Source organism: Melospiza georgiana, chromosome 20 (genome assembly GCF_028018845.1).
Source record: "Melospiza georgiana isolate bMelGeo1 chromosome 20, bMelGeo1.pri, whole genome shotgun sequence".
Lineage (NCBI taxonomy): Eukaryota > Metazoa > Chordata > Aves > Passeriformes > Passerellidae > Melospiza > Melospiza georgiana.
In genome coordinates this window covers 1,241,656-1,248,346 of record NC_080449.1, presented here as the reverse complement: position 1 = coordinate 1,248,346, position 6,691 = coordinate 1,241,656, and the positions used below count along the sequence as shown (strand labels likewise).

Genomic DNA, 6,691 nt, shown 5'->3' with positions numbered 1-6,691 from the left:
CCCCAGGTCATCCCCACAACAGGGACCTCACAGAGCAGGGCCCTCCCGGATGTGCCCTCCCAGGACAGACACTGCCTCCCTTTCCCATCTGACTCTCAGCACAAATGGCCTCTTCCTTTTTGTCTAGGAAAAAGAAAGTGAAAGTGTTGAGGGGGCGCAGCCCAACACCTCCATCCCCCACAGCCTCCCCATCCTTCCCTGCAATCCTTGCTCCCAAATATGCCCCTCCCCTGGCTCCCTCCAATGCGTTCCCGGCTCAGGTGCTTCCTGGGATTGCTGAGCCAGGAACTGGGGTTCAGGGGACATGGCATAAAAGTGAGGAAAATAAGGAAGAAAACAGAAATAAAGAAAGAAAAATTCAAGGGCAGGGTAGGGCACAGAAGCAGAGCTACCCAGGACCCCCATGTGCTACCTGCACAAGGAATGAGCATCCCAAGGGGGCAGCACTTGGCCACGGGTCACCCCAAAATCTGAGGCATCCAGGGAAGGAGCTGTGACCCCCATGCCCTCCCAGCCACTTCCCATCCCTGGCACCCCTATTCAGTTGGGACCCCAATCATGGGAATCTGATTTCCTTTTGTCCCTCCTTCCCTAAAACCCCTTCCCTGGACTGCAGTTCCTCACGATCTCCTACCCCAAAGAACCCCATCCTGGTAATTCCAGTCCCTGGGAGCCCCATTCCCTTGGGGATATTGATTCCACCAGGGCCCCCATTCTCACAGGGTTCCCCATTGCCCTGCCACCCCCATCCCTTGGCCCCCATCCCATGATCACAAATCCCAGGAGGCCACATTTTTCTGGCACCCTCATTCCCAAGTCTGAGTCCATCCATCCACTGGGACCCCCATTCCCATGGGACCCCATCCCTGGGCACGCCATTCCTCTGGACACCTATTTCTGGCTCCCTACACCACCTCAGGCTCCAAATTCTGGCCCCACCATGTCCCCACCATGTCCCACCATCACCCCCATGTCCCACAAGGGCCCCACCCTGCCCCCATCCTGTCCCCAGCCTGCCCCCCACCAAGGGCCACCTACATGTGGGTACGGACGTGACCTCGCTTCCTTCCCCTTCATCCGAAGAGCCGCCAGCCAGGGGAGCGGTGGCCACAGCAGCTAGTGACAGCCAGTGCACATGGCTGGGGACACCGGGATAGCCCGGAAGATGGCACTGCTCCTGTGGGGTGAGTGCCCTGGGCACGGGCCTGACACCCTGGGGATGGGCCCTGGTGAGGCAGAGGCTGGTGGGGAGGGGGCATAAGGGGGCTGCAGGGTCCCCTGAGGTCCCAAAAGGCTGCAGAGCCAGAGCATGAGGTGACCAGGGCTGTGGAGACAGGAGAGGGGGGACAATAACGGGGGGACAGGGATTTGGGGAACTATCATTGGGCTGGTGGGGGTGACCACTTCAACCACTGCTGAGTCTCCATTTCTGGGTGTCCAGTGTGTCCCCATATCCTAACTGAGCAAGGGCTAGCCAGTGTGTCTCTGTCCCCAAGGGGTACTTGCCACACTATGACAGTTTAGGGACAGCCCCCACACCCAGTCCCTCACTTTCAATGTCCCTGTGATGCCACCCTCACCCAGCCCTGTCCCTTCTCCCTTCCAGCCCAGACCCTCGGCCTCGCTGGTGAGTCGTCAGGGGATGCCATGGCCCCACCCCGCTGTCCCCAGCCCCACATTGGCCCTGGCAGGCTGGTGTCCCCTGTCACCCACAGGTGCCCAGACCACCCAGCTCCTGGTGGAGCCCCCCTGGAGGCCAGCGGTGCTGTGGGACCGGGTGACATTGACCTGCCAGGGCTTGGGGACTGCCCGTGCCACCAACTGGTACAAGGATGGGCAGCGCTGGGGGCAGCAGGGACCAGACCACTTCACTGTCACTGAGAGAGGCACCTACACGTGTGACAGACCTGGCACCGGGCTCAGCCCCCCCATGAAAGTCTCAAATGGTGAGAGGGGTTTGGTTGTCTCCAGCCTCGCTCCTGCAGGGACCTCAAGGTCTCTGGGTGTGCTCTGCTCCATGGGTCCCCTCCTGGTGTGACCAGAGCTCATCCCCTGTACACGGGGATATCCCAGAGCATCTCAGAGTGGAGGGATCCCAGTTCTGGATTCAGGGAACCCTGCTGCACTGGATGTGTTTCAGTTCGAGGGTCATTGAGAAAATTGAATGCCACAGGTGTCCTAAGACTCCCATGTTCCACAGCCCAACTGGTGCTGCAGGTGCCGGCGCAGGAGCTGCTGGAGGGAGACACGGTGACACTGCGCTGCCGGCGCTGGGAGAACATGTCAATCACTGGGGTGCGATTCTACCATGGGGACAAGGAGGTGGAGAGGTCCCTCAGTGGGACCGAGCTGTCCCTGTCCCCTCTGCAGCTGAACCACAGTGGCCGCTACAGCTGCGGGGCCTGGGTGGACTCCAAGGTGGCACCGTGGGCACACTCGGCTTCAGTGACAGTGACAGTGCATGGTGAGCACCCCACAGCCACCACCCTGACACCCTCACAGTCCCTCCCCAGGGATTCAGGCTCACAAATCTCCCTCCCCTCTCCTTCCCAGAGCTCTTCTCGGTGCCGGTGCTGGAGGGTCTCCTTTATCTTACTGTGGGATCCCCCCTCACTCTCAGCTGCCTCAGCACCCCCAGCCCCCTGCGGCCCAGAGTCCCCCTCCTGCACATGTTCTACCGGGACAGGCAGGTGGTGGGGGGCCCGCAGGGGTCCCCGCAGCTGCTGGTGCCCGCCGTGGGTTTGTCGCACTCAGGGAATTACAGCTGTGACGTGCAATCCGAGGGGGGGGCCGTGCGGAAGAGCAGCGCCCAGCTCCTTGTCACGGTGTGCAGTGAGTGTGGGGATGGGCACAGGGAGCCCCTACAAGCCTGCTCAGGCACCCCTGCCCCGTCTGGGGATCCCCATAACTACCCGGGTCCCCTAACCTTTTCTGGGTACCTCATCAGATCCCCTAGCCCTATGTGGCAACCCCCATCTTTCTGGTAATCTTTTTCCACATCCCCTCATTCCTGCTTGGGTCACCCTCTGTGTCCCCCCATTCCTCACTGGGATCCCTTCATCTGTCCCTGATTCAACCTCAGCCCTCTCTGATCTTCCTCCATGGTCCTCAACTCTCACCATTCCCTCCCTGGTTTTAAATACTCTTCCTGGTGTCTCCCCATCTTCTTCTCCAGGTTACTCATCCTTGAGCCCTCCATCATTCCTTGGGGTCCCGTTCCAAGCCCCCCTCCTATCTCTGTGCCTCCTTTTCCTCACTGGGGTCCCACTTCCCCTCTCCCATCCCTCCCCACCATGGGTCTCTCACTGTTTCCTGGTGTCCCCCCATCCAAGGGGTCCCACCCTTGGGGGTGTCCCTGTCAGTGCAGCCCCCAGGGGACAGGTGGCATGCAGGGACTGACTGGTCCTGAGCTACGTGGTGGCTGCGGGTCCCCTGTCCTTCTCCTGGCAGTGGGAGGGCTTGGGGGCACTGCTGGGAACCGGCCTGGAGCTGTGCCATGCTGGGGACAATGAAAGCGGCCAGTACCGGTGCCGGGTCAGCGACAGGGACAGCGTGGCTGAGAGTGACCCCCTGAATGTCACCATCCTGGGCAAGCAGGACCCTCGGACTGGGGGTGACCCCTCCTATGGCACCCCCATCCCACCTGCCCAGTGCCAGCCTTGTCTCTGTCCCCACAGTGCCCGTGGCCAATGCCACCATCACCCCTGGCCCGCTGCCACACCAGGTGCATGCAGGTGACAACGTGACCCTGCGCTGCTCAGGGCAGGTGGGCTCAGCCCCTGTCACCTTCACCTGGCTGCACAATGGGGAGCAGGTGGCCCAGGGTCCCCTTCTGGAGCTTGGAGCTGTTGATGTGGGACATTCGGGCACCTACCAGTGTGTGGCCACCAACCAGCTGGGACAGGACGGGCACCGCGTGTTCCGGGCACTCAGCCCAGAGCTGGTCCTGGAGGTGACACCTGGCTCACCCTGGGTCACAGGTGGGGTCACATGGGTCACACGGGGGGTGCAGGACCCCTGGGCTTCTGGGTGACCCCAATGTGTCCCTCTCTGTCCCCAGCAGTGGCTGTAGGGCTCAGTGGGTCCCTGCTGTTCCTGCTCCTGCTCCTGGCTGTCATCGGGTGCTGTTACCAGTGGCACTGCTGTGGTGGGTGACAATACGGCGGGATGGGATTCCCAGGGATTGGGGTGAAGCCCCCCAGGGTATGGGTGCCATAGGGTGGCACCAACAGCTCCTGACGGGAGAAACTGATCCTGCAGAGACTTCAGCTTGGGGTCCTGGGAGCTGTTGGAGGGTCCTGCAGGGATGTTGGTGATTGTATCAGGGGTCCCCCTCTCTGCCAGGCTCGGGGTTCTCGGGGCTCAGGGTGTTGGTGCAAGTGGGGTGGTTCAGGGATATTAGTGGGGGCATCAGGGATACTGAGGTGCCTGGGGAGAATTTTGTGTCTGGTGGTGGTTTCGCATTCCCACGGGGGGATGGGGGCCCCTGGGTCTCCAAAGTCACCCCTCCAGTTTTCCTTTGCAGATGCCAGGAAGCACCAGGAAAGGTGAGTGCAGCCTCCAGCCATGATACACCTTTTATCCAAACTCCCAGCACCTCCCATCCCCTTCCACACACCTCCTTATTCCCACAGGGCACCCCCAGACCCCCTGGCACCCCCAGTGGAGGATCCTCAGTCGATGTACATGGAGCTGCAAAGGCAACCGTGGGAATGCAGCGACATCTATGACAATCTACACCAAAAGTTGTGATGCTCTGGGAAGTGGGAGGCACCTGGTGACACGGGGGGTGGTCCCTCCATGGCCCCTGTGGTTGACCATCCTTCCAAGGGAGGTGGTCATGGCCCAGGGGGAGGCTACACACAGGGAACCCTCTAATCCCCATTTCCTCTCCCTGTACCCCCAAGGGCTCCCACATCCCTTTGTTCGTACCTGCAGGGGCTCCCCAGCCCCATCCAAGTGCCCAAGTACCCTCAGGGACTGCCCCATTCTCTCCCCACAGTGCTTGCAGTACACCCAGGGCTTCCCCATTCCCACTACCACTACCCCTGTCCCATCCTGCTGTAAAAGGGGGAGTCGGGGAGGATTCTTGCTGACAGGATTCTCAGATGAAAATGAAGCACAAACATGGCAATATTACATGAGAGAACTGTTTATTGAAAAAGGAGGGTAAATGTTCTTACCAAAGGGGGACAGAAAGGAGTAGAAAGGGAAAAGGATAGAGAGAGAAACAGAAGACAGGACAGCTTTACCACAAGAAGCTCGGGCGCTCTGTGGGCATCAGCTCAGCAGATGGGGTGTGTGTGCTGCAAGCCAGGGCGAGCCCACATGGCTTTTGTGAGTGCCTGGGTGTGATTTCCAAGGACGGCACCTGCGTGTCTCTGGCATGGGCGAGCAATGGCTGCAGGCTGGCTGCTGCGGGCTGGCTGCGGGCTGGTGCTGCGGCACTGGTGGCTCTGGGCTGGCTGCCACGGGCTGGGGCTGCGGTGGGCAGGTGCAGCAGGCTTGGTGCTGTGGGCAGCATGGGAAACACGGCAGAGGTGGCGGGTGGGTGCAGGCAGCATCTGCTACATTGGGGAGCAATGAAGGAACGTCCAGGACGAGCAGGAATGAGCTGCCTCAGGGAAGTAGCAAAGCAGGGAAGAATGAGTGCAGACAGGGAAGAAGGACCACCAGAGGAAAACGCAAGGGTGGGGAGTGTCGATGATATTTTTACCGGATGTCCAGGAGGAATGATGCATCTGACTCCGTCTTATCAGAAGGCTTATTAAGTACTTTGTTATACTATATTATTCTATATTATATTACATTACATCTAAACTGAATCTGCCAAGCACTCAACTGAACTCCACTGCACACAATCTCATGACTGTCAGCCAACAGTCCCAACACACACACCTTGATTCAATTGGTCAGTGAATCAAAACCCTCATACCAGAATCCAATTACCAATTCCCTTCAGGTAAACAATCTTCCACAATGCATTCCATGTGTGAACAACACAGGAGTAGAAAATGAGATAAGAATTGTTTGGATCATTCTTTGTCGCAGACATTTTTCCACAGAAATCCTTTCTTTCAGATTTCTGTGTCTTCTGGAAGGCAGAGGCCTCAGAAGGGAAGACGGTTTCCTTTTGTCAGAAACAGATATCCATGAATTCTTTCGATGGGCAAAGCTTTTTGGGTTCTTTGCTGATGTCTTATATGCTTTAGATGTTTTTGTCTGGGAGTGCATGGACTCCATTATCCAGCGCGTCTACGTTGAGGGACGCGTGTTGCCTTCTATCTACCCAGCATTTATAAAGCTTTTCCCAGTCCTGAAACGCAGAGCAGCTTGTTTTCAATGGATTTCTAACTGTTATGGCCAGGCTCCGTTTCCACCACCTTTGGCAGAAGACGCGGTGGGGGAGGACATTTTTCTTCCCAGCCCCCCCTGCTTCGCGGCGGGGGGGGGGGCGAAACTTCGCGGCGCGATGAAGTTTTTTTTACTCTTGCTCCGGAGCATGCTCAGATGGAGTTCTCTCCTTCCCCCCCTTCTCTCTCTCCGGGGGGATGGGAGTGGCCGCTCAAGCCAGCGCTGGCCTCTCAGACTCTGCCTTCAGACATGGGGGCGGCACCGGTCTCTGAGGTTTCCTCCACGGCCCTGCCAGAGCCGTCACTCCAGGAGATCCCGTCTCCGCCTCTCCAGGAGG

General features: G+C 58.9%; 1 pseudogene; it reads left to right on the top strand.

Moving 5' to 3' along the window:
* The first annotated feature begins 1,135 nt into the window (after positions 1-1,135).
* LOC131092021 (Fc receptor-like protein 4) lies at positions 1,136-4,752 on the top strand (annotated as a pseudogene).
* The last annotated feature ends 1,939 nt before the right edge of the window (positions 4,753-6,691 follow it).